General features: G+C 39.8%; 1 protein-coding gene across 1 annotated transcript in view; it reads left to right on the forward strand.

Moving 5' to 3' along the window:
- The first annotated feature begins 716 nt into the window (after positions 1-716).
- Positions 717-14,128, forward strand: part of LOC139914456 (receptor-type tyrosine-protein phosphatase delta-like) — a 192,683-nt gene continuing 179,271 nt past the window's right edge. Inside the window, exon 1 of the mRNA XM_078291873.1 lies at positions 717-762. The gene's annotated coding sequence lies outside the window, so the exon portion shown is untranslated. The remainder of the gene's footprint in view (positions 763-14,128) is intronic.

Consider the following 14,128-nt stretch of genomic DNA (forward strand, 5'->3'; position numbering starts at 1 on the left):
TGGACAGAGAGCTCCCTGCTGTTTAGGAGACACTTTGTATTTGTCTCTGAAGTTTCGCTTCATTATTTCCTGTGGGCGGAGAAGTGTTCATGCCCAACACCAGAGTTTCATTTGGGCAAATAGGGCAAATCTATAGGGTCTCAATTAGGAAGGATGGGCTCACTTTGTGATTTAGGGTGTAATTTTACATTAACATCTTGCCTAGTGCAGCTTTAAATGTGTTGAAAAATACAATGTTTTGGGTGTTTTTGGGGTCTTTTTTTTGAGTGTCCATTGGCCTGATAGGACTGTACTGGAGGCAAATGAGACATGGCTCTCTCTATAGAGAAGCAGTTGACAAGATTGTGTGCAAAATGGATCAATATGATGGGAAATTATAAGAAAATAGGGTCCTGGTCAAACATGGAGGAGACTTATCCTTTGATGGTTGATAACTTGACCACTTCAGTTTGACTTCTGCTCCAATGATCTGAAGTCAGATATGCGCCTGTCTCCTACCAAGGTGCTGCAAATGGGATGATCCCCTTAGTGCCTCAGCCATCTGGGACACTATTCCCACTACTTACTTTTGCCAATTTGCTCCAGGGAGCCCCTGAGCCCTTGTCTTCATTAAGGGAGTTCCTCATTGATCAATCACTGTCAGTGGGACTGCGGTGTAATTGTGCTCTGGCCTAATCATGACTGACGTCTCATCCCCCCCCCGCTCTGTCACAGGTCTCAGGAGAGAGAATGTTCCATGACTTTCACACCTTCAACCTCAAGGTAGGCCTCTCTAAGGATTTAACTCCTGTCTCCATGGTTTATCTTTAGAGCTACATGGTTTATAGCGGATATCATAACTCGATTTTGAAGCACATAGCAGCACCAGCCCAGAGGTGGTAAGGTCAAGTATGTTGCTGATTTGAGCTGGATATTAGCAATGTTTAAGAGCTGTTTGATGACATCACTACCCCATGATTAATTACTAACAAATAGCAAACTGCCATGAGGAATGTTGAAAATCAACTTTTGCTAGCCATCGCAGCAAACCAAATATACAGTCACTGCCATTATACAAGCATGACCAATAGATCAAGCAAAACACAGTTCAACACCCACAATACTTTTATAACTTGAGTTCATAATATTCAACAAGCAGCCTGCAACATTTTCATTTAGAACTTGCACACTATTTGTCACATTCAATAAATAACCCCTTACATCTTCCATATGCATTGCAGTGAATGGAAAACAAACTACAGCTCATGATTACAAATTACAAATTAACAGCCCTTGAAAATGTACTCCACTAGCAAACAATCCCAAACATTAGTACAGTAGGTTAGTTCTGCCCGGAAAATCAAATGCTATGTGAAGCAGCCGTCACTGAAGCCTGAAGTCACAGTGAAATAAAGTATATGTTAAGTATTACTGGTTTTCTGCTCTGCCAACACATACAGTACATATATTTACTGATCTTTATGACTGTGTAATCTAATGTGAGACTTCTTGCGATTTGATTTCATAACATCGCACACTGTGGTCCACTAATGGCTTCCTCTAGCTAGCTTTGCTATTGGGCCTCCTATGTATGCGGCACTACAGGCGAATCACAATACAATCAGCCGGCGGATTTGCATTTGATTAACAGCAACAACACTGACAATGTTTTTGATTCAACAATTCTCATTCCGTACAACACAAGCATGCATATACACAAATACAGATACACACACACACATGCAGACACGCATACACACACACCACATATAAACCTTCTGGCCTTTCACGCCTCTCAAATCTTCGTGCATCTAAATGTTAGTCAGCCATGTTTTGTACCAGCGTTGACAGATGATCTCTCTGTAACCCATCCATTTCAGAGGCCAGATTTCACTACACTCACTCAGTTATTGCAACATTGTGGCAAATTGGCTTATTGGTGCTTCATATCAAAGGAGCATTATGAAGAAATCGTGGTGTTTTCTCTTTAAAATGCCCCCCCTCCCCTATGCCCCCACCTCTAAAGGTCATGTACAACAACACCGGCACACAGTCAGGATTACAATTTTTCATGCTTAAACAACTCCATGTCATTCACTTTGAAATTGATCGGACAGATAGCATTTTATACCAGTGTGAGACCGATGTGTATGACCATTGGAATTTCAGGTCACTTATAGGGATTAGCTAATGTGCTTTTAAACCATGAATGATACAAGTTTAAGTCAACAGCAACACTGACATATTTTTGAATGTTAGATTGTTGCCTGAATTCTTAAAGGTTGTATCATATAGTAAAATGTTAGATAAAACTATTCTTGATTTGACACATTAGTAGTCTGTGATTAGATTCAGGTATCCCACTTGCTTTGATCAGTATGTGCTATTTTTACTACTTGTACAAAATTGCCATTTGTTTTATTATCCAAAATTGTTTGATGGATTGATTAACAACACAGTCTTTACCGGACCATCTACATTTTGGATACATTCCCATGTGCTTTTAAGAGCAAAAGCAAGCATTTTGCAGCTTCAAAATGCATCTACAACTCATGTTTAGCTCACATGCTGCCTGTCGGTGTCAAAAGTTCAGACAATACATTTTAGAGTGAAAGAGACTTTTCATTCCAATAAATCACTAAGTAAACAAAGCCAGTGGTGTGATGACAGCATTTCAACTGTTTGTAATTGAAACTGCAGTATAACACAATAAATTGCAAGTGTCAATCATACTACCTAAGTTAATATCAGAGATTCACCAAGGTTTAAAAGCACAGGCCACCACAGGCTGCTGCGCATCAGTCCAGCATGCGGCAGACCCAGTTGTGTCCCAGTGACCCTTACAAAGTGCTTCAACAGGCAGGCTGCTCGCTCCTTATATTGCAAGTCTTGACACAGTTCTCTACTAAGTATGAGCAGTCTTACCCAGGAGGTATTACATTTTTTTCCTCCCATATTCTCAATATGTGCCACAGAATTTGGCTATGTGAAATAACAGGCTCTCTTGACTTTTAAAACACTGGAAGCCTTCTTGTGATTGAGGTCACACAGTGAAATGCCTCCATTCTGCCATTGGTCTCACCCCACTCTTCTCCTTGGAGTGGAGATGCAAGGGAGATGCAGAACGTGATACCAGGAGGGAAACAAAAAAAGAGGTCATATAAAAAAAAAAAGGAAAAAATGGATAGCTCCCGTTGAAAAGTTATTTTCTTTTTTTTTCCCTTTGAGCTTGAGAGAAGGTAGGAAGAAACTGCTTTGAACAGCAGTAGCGATATCTTGATAAAGCCAGCTTGCAAGAGTTCATAAGATGACGACCTTATGACCTTTCACTTTTAACATCTTACCACCAGATGTAATTCAAGTCTTCAAGTTCATTACTTTTTGCTGATATTCTGCTGTATCGTTGTATAAGGGGGAGCTTTGGTTAGATCTACAGCACACAAGAATGTGGATGGAAAAGCGATTGACCGGCGATGCTCATTGATTTCCATGTCACACTGTATGGCTGGGATGATTTCTGAGCAGCTGGTCACATGACACATGCGAAGCCGTCTCCAATGTGACACTTTCCCATGCCCCCTCCTCTAGCTATGTAAAGAGGAATAGCATTGAAACATTTCTGCTCTTATTTGTAACTTTTTACATCCATGTCACGTAGCCAGAAACATGGGAAAGGAGTCTGTCCAGCCCCCTAATCTGTGGCGTCACACCAACATTCAAATCTATAGCGGATGAATTGGAAAAGATGCAAAATGATTTTTAAAAAAAAGGATCAAGAGTGATTTTCTGGATTGAAACTGATATCACTCTCATGATATTAAACCCACTTGAATGCGAAAGTTCGGACAAACTTGTATGATTTTGCAAAATGATTTCTGAGTCTCCCATATATGTCATTGAAGGAGTTTCACATTGGTTTGATATCACAGATTAGTCTCTTGCATTAGCAGAGGGTTATACATGCTTACAAATGCTGATTAGACTGAACTAGGCCATAAGAACTGTGTACTGTATATGTGTAAACAGAGTAACTTGCAAGATAGACGATCTTCATACTGGATTAATTTTTTTATTCTTTTAATTTTTGATTTGTAACCAGTAGTTCATGTACGCTTTGACACATGCATGTAGTACATGACATGACCTGTCATCTCCGAGAGCAGGAATAAAGACAATTGTCTTTATGCCACTATATGCTAATGCTTTATCCCATGCCGTATTTCATGCAAATGCCTTTCATCATATATTTTGAAATGTCATAGATATGACAGCTGTAGCACAAGCATCCATAATGTTTTGACTGGAGGGAAAATTGCGACACAGATCTCCGTCATTGTGAATTCTGCTCACAGCCGGAATAAGAGAAGGTCAGGAATGCTGAACTCTCCCTCCTACAGAACATGATTGTTTTATTAAACTTTGAAAACATGTTGATGATGGATGCTGCTTTGGTAATACATAAACAGGATAATAAGAAAATGCCTTTTTCCTCACAAAATAATGTCCTATTTTCTGGTTTTGGACCTGGAGTGATAAGTCAATGTCATTTCATACATTTTACAGATGACAGGGTGTGGGGTGGTCAAGTAGGAAAGTAAATGTATCTACATGGACTAACAATTTATTTCTAGGCTATACTTACATCTAGCAACACAAACAAAACAAAAATCCTGTAGTGATGCTTAGTTTTTGGGGGGTTTTTTGGGGGGGGGGTTAATTTTCCATTTGACCTGTTCACATCGCCATAGTTCTACAACTTTCAATTCACTTTACAAAAATAATAATAATGTACAGTATTTCCTTCGCAATCCTTGGGAATGGAAGGACCTTGGCATTCACAGAATAGCTCGGGACCATGTACTATTGGGAAGTTTTACATTTAAAATGTAATCAGCACAATCACCATAAGCAATCAGTTCCTCTTCATTTCACCTGATTGAGCCCCCTGCCAAAATGAGTCTGTTAAATAGAGCGTCTTATCAGGCCTGGATTAAGTTTTGACTTTGATTAACATCTGCAGACAGAGTTTAGAATGTCAAAGTTCAAGTTTTTCAACAATATCCTTTTAAAAAGCACCCGGCCTCATTTATCAAGCAAAATTTCTTTTTTTGAAATAAGCTGAAAATTGGTTTCCACAATCACTGTGGCACTTTTGGGGTATGACATTAGTGTGTGAAAATTATATCTTGAGACCATGTGAAAACATTTGATGATTTTTGTTTCAGGCACAGAGCGACTTTAGCCGTATAATAAACGGCGTAACAGCATCTAAAAAGGTTAACAGATAGAGAGGCAGCCAGCAGAGTGAGGCTAACCCGCTCACCGGCTCTATGTGATGATTCCTTAGAGATAAAAACTCCAGCCATGCATAATCCATGAGTGACATCAAATCGCAGATGGAGAAGTTATTTTACACATATCTAGGTATGAGAAAATACATGGCATTTGTGGATAACTTGCATTTAAAGTAATGTTTTAGAAGTTGTAGAAAGCACACCAACACCACAGGGGGCTATGGCTTGAAGAGACTAAACTAACATGACACAAACTACACAGTAAGTTAATTTAAGGAGTACAAATCTGTTTGATGAGATTAGTATTCTAGTATTCTGTGATGCTGCCTTACTGTGTCTAGTTGATATTGTATTGTACTGTTGATTTGATTAAACCAGCACAATATTAACTAAGCCCAGATACGCAGTGGATCGTGAACAGGACACTTGCAGCGTACTATCCAACTATCATGGCAATTTCAAGCATCCGCAACCTGTGTGTTGGTATGCTGATACATGCTAATGAGCTCATCACACATATACAACTCCACCCCACTCTCGTTTTAGATTCATCATGTTTGTCCCTGTAACTGCAAGCATGATAAATGCAGAGAAGTTTAGTTCCCTTTTATAACTCTTATTAGCAGCATATAAACAGATCGATAAATGAAACCCAACCAATCTTCTCTTTCAAACATCTGTAGTTACTTTATCTACTTATCTACAGTATTGTATTTATTATTTGAAAGAAAATAAAAAATGTTATACTGTATGAAAACACCATGCAGTGCAGTGTCAAAACTTCTCATGAAGCAGAAAAGACTGACCCACAGGCATGAGGAAAGGTAATATTTGCACTGAAAACTCCAAATGACTGATAAGTCATATCTCTCACTCCAGCATACTTTTGTATATTATTCTCGAGATGAAGGAAGATTGAAGTAGGAGATGTGCAGAAAGACTTCTAGAGGACAAACTATAAAAAAACAGTTTTTAATCCAGTCAAGTCTACTTCATTCACACTTGTTCGATTCTACTATTGTTTTTGTTTGCCTGTCACTGGTCATTTGCTGCCATGCTCGCCATATTCTATTTGAATCTATCTAAATCTAAAGCATATCAGATGACAGGATTGTTATTCCTTCCATTGGCTCATAAAACTCACCTAGTATTTATAGAAAATAAATGTCTTCATTGTCAGTGACAAACCTGCCATGAAATTAATTCTCTTTTTACCAGAGACTTAAACTTGTGAATAAGTTGTAACTTGAGACCATAAACTCATTCGTAGTTCGTCCACATTGTTTCAACGCGACATGAATTTAATTGCCTATTTTTTTTATCTGCTGTAGGAATTCTCCCATTTTTTGATAGTATTATTAAATGAATAAATCACAAACTGCCAGCTATTGTTTTCTTATTTAGCTGGGAAATTGTTTTGCATTAAGATTAACACTGGCGATATGACACAGCAATCAACATCTTTAAGAACAGACTTTTGATTCAAATGATTTGGAATAATTAGAAAATATCAAAGTAATGCATCTGCAGTTCATTGTGAAAGCGAAGTCTCTATGACAAGCGGTCCCAACTGACCGACGACGAACACTTTATGAATTCCAATGTCAGTACAGCTGAGCTCATTTGGGGAAAGCCAAACCAAGCGCACACACACACACACACACACACACACACACACACACACACAGGCCATATCCAGACATAACGAACTGTCGCCCTGTTCACAGAGGCGTGGAGAGGTGAGAACGCCTCCCCAGCACATCCTCAGACACATCTGTGCCCATGCCCCTAAAATGATGCTCCTTTAGCTTAGGAAATAGGTCAGCCGTGAATACCTGGCTCCTTCCATCTCACAAAACCCTTTAGTACACACTTAATTAAGAGTCCGCGGTGTGAACTATGCGGATTTATGCAGCGCGGCTCTAAAGATGTACGACTTTTTGCCAAATTTTTCGTACCTTTGACGATTTCCACGGGCAGCTGTAGCCTACAGTTTACACATTGTGGGAAGCCGTGTCATTCATGCAGATTTTCATTTTTTCCATGAAACTGAAATCAAAAGTCAGTTATATTAACAACTGAATGTGTGAAGCAGTTGTACTAGGAACAGGAAAAGCACAACGATGCCAACTTGGCCCACATTTAGACACTGAATCATTCAGATTGCACCACCATGATTGCTTAATTAAATGCTCGGCTGTGTAATGACTTTGCTTGAAAGGGAATTAAATGTCTAAATGCTGCAGAATCCACGTTGAGCCGAGCAGAAATCAATGGGACATAGTGCTAGAACCCAAGGTGTTTTCCGACTTGTTTAGGGTGAACGTTTTATATTGATGCAGTCCCTCATTCATTCAGCCAAAAGCTCATTCCTCTTGGTCCCGCGGCATTGATTGGTGGCGTACGAACAGTGTGCTTACTTTGTGCTTTGTGGAGAGCGCTAGGACGGTCATTTTCAACTGCCTTGCCGTTCAGCAGTGTATGTGACGTTATGTTTCAATTTTAAGAGGTGAAACTCATCAAAATATAGTTTACTGTAAAGGAACTTCAAAGAAACAAACAGTACATTATTTTCTAAGCATGTAGTAAAGTGATATTTACTACAATCCCATACACTTTCCTCACTTTAAATAACTTCTCCCGATGATCCACTTAATGCATGTTTAAGTGTTGCTCCCCGTTACATTTCACATTTGATTGAGTTTACGATGTGTATTACCGCGTGTTGACCATTATATTAGATATCAAACCATGTCAACATTCTTTCAGCATATCTCGAAATTACTTTTAGTCAGAAACTAAATATCAGTCTGCCACGCAGCATTTGGAGGAGCTAGAGCCTAAAGGCAAACATTTAAAATCCAAGACACCACATGGAAATAGTTCTTGAAAAGAGTGCAGCCAACTAATCTCACAAACATTCGATTGAACCAAAGACCTTTAGAAACAGCCAAAGCTGGGAAGGGCGTACAACTCCTAAAATGACAACCGATTATCAAACTGCCTCTGGCTCTAGACACTGTAATCCCCCAGATGTTGCAGAAGTCTATGAAACATGAGAGTCTGAATTAGATCTCTCAAACAATATCAGCTTGTCTGCTTTCGTAAACCCTCAGCGTTTAAGTCACAAAATTAAGTTGACCCCGTCAGAAAGCTTAAGGACATGTAACAAAGCCCCCGGCAGTCATATTACTTCATCTGCTTTCGTCTCATCTCCTCTGTGTAATAAGCTCCCACTCTAGCAAGACCACCGGGGCTAATAAGGGTTTTATCTGCTTTTGATATTAGATATTAACACCTCATCAAAGTTAAGCCACCGGTAGGCTCTCGTCTTCCCTCCAAATTTACATTAGCCTAACAATGTCTCAAAAAGAAATCTTATCAAATTCAAATTAAGTTTGAGTTGAATGGCCAGAAGGATACCGCCACCCATCACTCAAAGAACATGTAATTAGGCTCTACTGCCTACATCCATGCTTTGTAAAACATTAAGATCACAGTGTTCATGCAACTCTGCTAAGACTTTAAAAATTGAATTTGCTCTCATAATCCCGAGTCTAAACAAAGCACATTTGTCGCATATTAATAATGAATGATTAGCTGCCTGGATAGAGAAATGGATCTCAGTGGCACATTCAGGATTTGCCATTTTGAATTAATGTGCATATCTATTCTGGCAACTTTAAATGAGATCCAGGAACAGACATGTAAATAGAAACGCTTCTGATCAGCTAGTGACTGTAATCTTTACCTGAGGGGGGGAAATATGAAGCACATGCGTGTTAGATGGTGTTGTTTTCATCGGGTGCTTAATGCAAGTTGCAACCCCGTGGTTAGTTGAAGTTGAAGTTGTCATCTATAAACCTGAATATGCCTGGAGTACTGGACAGATGTACAAGAAAACTCATATTTCTGGGTTAATAATTAATGTTTCAGACTTGCTTATTAGAGGAAGAGTTCATACTGCTCGTGTTTGAGCACATTGATTTTGTTTAGAGAGTTATTTTAGAAGTCTTATTTCTCTGAAAAATTCTCAAGGTAAACCCTGTATCTAGTGCGAGAGTGCAAAGGTTTCAGAATTCTTATCATCCCTTGTGGCATCTTTTGTCAGGTTGTATGAAAAAAAAAAAATGAAATATTAACTGGAAAATATAGCTTGGAGAGATAGAAAATAAATTACTTCAGTGTGGCAAGGAAAAGAAGATTGTGAGATTTATCAAGTCAAGATGGAAATGCCTGCTAAGTCTGTGCCCCTACCTTGAAAAATTAAAGAGAAATCAAATGCCTTAGAGTGCACAGCGATTGTGATGTAAAGGTGTGTGTGTGTGTGTGTGTGTGTGTGTGTGTGTGTGTGTGTGTGTGTGTGTGTGTGTGTGTGTATGCACGTACATGCCTGCATACTTGTTTTCATACCAATTTATTGATGAACTGTTATTGCACAATATCAACTACTTCATTTCTAGTGATTTGTGCCTGTGGACACAAGTCTCTAAATTATTGCAGTGCTCATGCATAGACACAACTTTTCACCTTTTGTGAAGTAAGGATCTCACTCTACACTGTATATGTGTTTTCAAACTGCAGTCTTTCTCTTCTAAATAATGAAATTCAAATGCACTGTTGGAGATTTGTTCAGATATGCACACTTAGCCTGGCGGTGCTCTCCAGTCTTTCAACACTCAACAGATTTTCTGTGAAACAGCTTGACTGGCAAAATCTATAATTGTACAGATAAGTGAACATGTTAGCCAGATAAAGGTTAAACTATCAGGGATATGTTCTCCATCCGTCTAAAGCCAATTTTACACATTCAGCTCAAGCAATAGTGGGTGGGGAAGGAAAAAAAAAACTGGCAAGTCAATATTGATTGATCTGGAGCCTTAGCAATTACCTCCATGTGCAGAAGACCATGTTAAGGTCACTATTATCTTAGCTCATTTTACGGGTCAGCGCTTTGGCTTTCGCTGAAATAAATTAATGGGGTAAACACTTTACCTCACCTTGATGAAATTTACAGCTAGTGTAAAAGGTTTGCATATAGGTGCAAGGTACAGTACCAGCCAGTGACCCTTGATATTTTGCTGAACCCTGATGAATTTAGGTGGTAAAATGCAGTGTGTAAACAACATTGAAAAGCCCTGCCATGACAGTATGAGAGTATAATAAAATAGCATATAAATGTAATGATGAGACTCAAGTTCCTATCAAGCAACTATGTCTCACTAAAAAGTCTACTGAGTCAGACTTATAATTGTGTGAAAATTAGTCCATGTCTGGGCTAGGTTTAATCTTAGGGTTGGGGTTAATGTTAGAAAAGGGATCAACATTCAACTGTCCAAGTAAAGTGTTACCACACATTGAATTAAAGTATTTTAGGGGATAACTGACCCCACACTCTTTATACTGTACCGTTGAATCATGACTGACTCAACCACTAAACTGCTGGGTGGGCCTTTTTAAGACCGCAGTGTGAGTCACCCTATACATACAGTTTAGTTTTGTGTATCTTTACTTGATAATAAAAAAAATAGTAATGTGTTTACATTTTTATAAAACCTGCGGATATTTCTGCTATTTCTAGTAGTTGCTGAATGCAAATGCCTTTATATGCTATTATACAGCAAAGACTTTCTGGGGGTGTCAACGCCTACTTTCACATTCTATATGAAACTGTGCACTGTTTACACAACATGGTGCCCAAGGCTGCTAGCATCAGTCTGAACTAGGCCAACAGCGTCAAGCAGCCTACTGTACAGCACAACCACAGCACACTCTATCCAATAACAGTATAGCCCTCACCTTTGCATGTTATTGCTTTACACCTATGTGTATTTCACCAGAGGGAACGGGGGAAGCATTATTAGTCTGCCAAAACATTCCATCAGTTTCGGTGTATTGGCATTCTTCCCTGGCCCTTAGGCTGACCTGCAAACGGCTCTGTTATGTTCTTAAGACCAAAATAAATTCAATTTCCAATGCAGTGATCTCCTTAATGAAAAATCAATGCCCCTCACTCAATGCCAAGCTCCCATGGGGCCAGTCAAAAAGATGAATTTATCAGCGGGCCAGAGCCTGCGCCCTGGGGGACGCCACCCCACACCACCCCATATGATCAAACAGAATGCTACAGAGTGTGTCCAACCAGTCCTCCATTATTACCCAGCTTGCGCTCTTAATGTGAGCCCACGGAGGAGGGATGACAGTATTGATCTAATGAAAGTGCTATTTATATTCTCGCAAATCCTCTCACCAGTGATTACAAAAGCACTCCACTATAGCGGTCAGCCCGTTCTCGGTTTGTTAAGTGCAGAAGCTGACAGTTTGTTTGCCTTATATGCATGCAATGTTATCACACCATGCTTTTTTTGCTTCAGCAGGTTTAACGTTTCCTATCAGACTCAATGAAGAGTTGCCAAAATATGTTCCTGCCTTTGGACTGTTTGTCTGAATATGACAATTTTGGAACATCTCTATAATCATAATTTTACTTAATGTTATAAACAACATATTTTCCATTTTGCCAGGTATTTCACAATTCACTTAAAATGGCTACACAAACATAAATCAATGCCAAGACTTTTTGAACACGAAAATATTCAGCTCATGCAATTTATTTTGTAGAATTGCATTGCAAGTTCTGCATTGTTGGGCTGCATTCCTGTGAACAGTTGAAAGCTTCTTGGTTATTAATAACGCCACCCCTTGTCAGCAGCTAACCCTCTGATAAGGGGGACACGAGGTTGTTGTCACGGCATATGGTTAACAGCGCTATAGATAAGCTGTAATCCCCACTAGGCTTGATGTAATGCATAGTAAAACTGATGGGACTGCAGAGCATACACATGTGCAAACAGGGTCCACAGGATAAAATAGCAGCGTGCTGGAAACACACACAAGGGGGGAGAAGAACATGCGATAGGTTGTTCACGACGCAGATGTAACTCATGGTCACGGTATTCATTATTCTGTAAGTGTAGCTCTTGTGTAGCCTTCACTCACATGACCCATAGGAAATCATGTGTATTTTGATATGCATGAACATATTCTACCCATGGCTATGCACTCATGAATAATCCACTGAAACACCGATAATTATTGACCCCATTTGTGTAAGAGTGAACCTCAGCCCAGCAAAATATCTGTACATACAGTGCGGGTACATTCTGTGAAATGTCACCTATGAATCTAGACAGTATAATCTCATTAATCATTTCAGAATGGATGTCATTCCAGGAAAGATTAAATGCGTCAGAGGGAATTCAGAAATAAATTGGAATTCCAGGCCAAAACTAAAAGAAGTTTTATATGCATACGGTCTGAAACACTCAAAACAGAACTAGACAGAACTACTTTCCCATTTGCACTTTTTTGCTCATTATGCAGGTTTTGCAGACCACTGTCTAAGAAAGATTTAAGTAAATCAATGTCTACTGCATGCCTGCTACCAACTGGAATCACTACCAAATACAATTTTTTACCACATTCAACTTTAATAGTGTTATTTAGTGAGTGTATCTTCCCCTTCCTTGAGGAAACACATATTATCCATCGGGAAGGGGGTCTAATTTATTGAATCCTTCACAGATAGAGGATCTCTGTTCATCCCAGTCTCCACTGTGTGAGCCTCTCTCTAATGTGGCTCTACTGCCCATAAGCAGACATTGAGTGATTAGCGCTGCTCTGCCATTGACATCATTTGCATTTTAATAGACCATAATTACAACTCGGGGAAAATAAATTGCAGTTTGAAGAATGTTTGAATTACTGCAACTCTCCGTCCCTCCTCGTGAGATAGCAGTGAGCATATGCAGGAGCTGCCTGGATGGTTAATATCTAGTCCAAAAATGTAGGGGGGAAGAGGATTGCAAACTGAAAAGAGTGGAAGGAGACAATGCAGGGCTGCGTTACCGTCATTCACGGCATGAACCATCGCAGTTTTGGAGATGGAATGATTTGGATAGCAAGTAGGGGTTCAGTGTCTTGCTTGAGGATACTTCAGCGGGACAAATGACTGCTGATGGACACACATTAGCTGTTTTTGGGATCAAATCTGTCACCTTTCAGATACAGAGCGGCGTCTCTAATTACGAGGCCGCCCTGCCACCCTCATGTAGCTTCTTTTGGCTTCTCATTAATGCAGGTGATAATTGCAGTTTGTCCATTTCGTTTCTCCCCGGTCCGTCTTATCGCCGTCCCTCACCTGCTGAGATGTGACACGTTCCCTAGGATTTGCCGAGGGATGTCTAACCTGGCAGCTAAAGCCCATGTGACCCTGTAAGCAAGAGTGACAACACAATAATACTCCCTGCGCCTAATCTTTCATTGCTGGATTATCAGATTAGAGGCCCCAGTTGTTTATGGGCTCGGTGACTATCGAAAAAGTTGATCTGTCAAGTTTATCTTACACTTGTCGTATCAAGGCAGTGTTGGGCCATACAGTTGGCTGTGGATGGAAGATAAGGGAGACATAGCTGAATGGAACCTCCACAAAATGAGAAACAAGGCTTTTCTTTTCACCCCGACGACACACTTTATCTAGTTTAAGAAATGGACCCCACCAAAAGCATTACTGGTCTTTTGGATTCACTTGATTTCCTTGACCTCTGGTGTGACAGAGCTGCCCTCGCTTTTATTTTGAAAGGAGATATCAGAAATCATCCGTCAGTATAAGACTCAGGTTAGTGGTGTGGAATCACAAGTTTCAAAGGAAGAGCTATCATCAGTGTCTGACATAATCCATCCTCTTTCAAACTGCCCCTTTGTGGCATTTCAAAGACCTGAATTGATATAGGTTTCCTATCAATCTGTTGTTTTGACAAAGTCACAGGGAGGAGGGAGTCCATCGCTGAACCTTT

Source organism: Centroberyx gerrardi, chromosome 23, assembly GCF_048128805.1.
Source record: "Centroberyx gerrardi isolate f3 chromosome 23, fCenGer3.hap1.cur.20231027, whole genome shotgun sequence".
In the NCBI taxonomy this organism is placed as follows: domain Eukaryota; kingdom Metazoa; phylum Chordata; class Actinopteri; order Beryciformes; family Berycidae; genus Centroberyx; species Centroberyx gerrardi.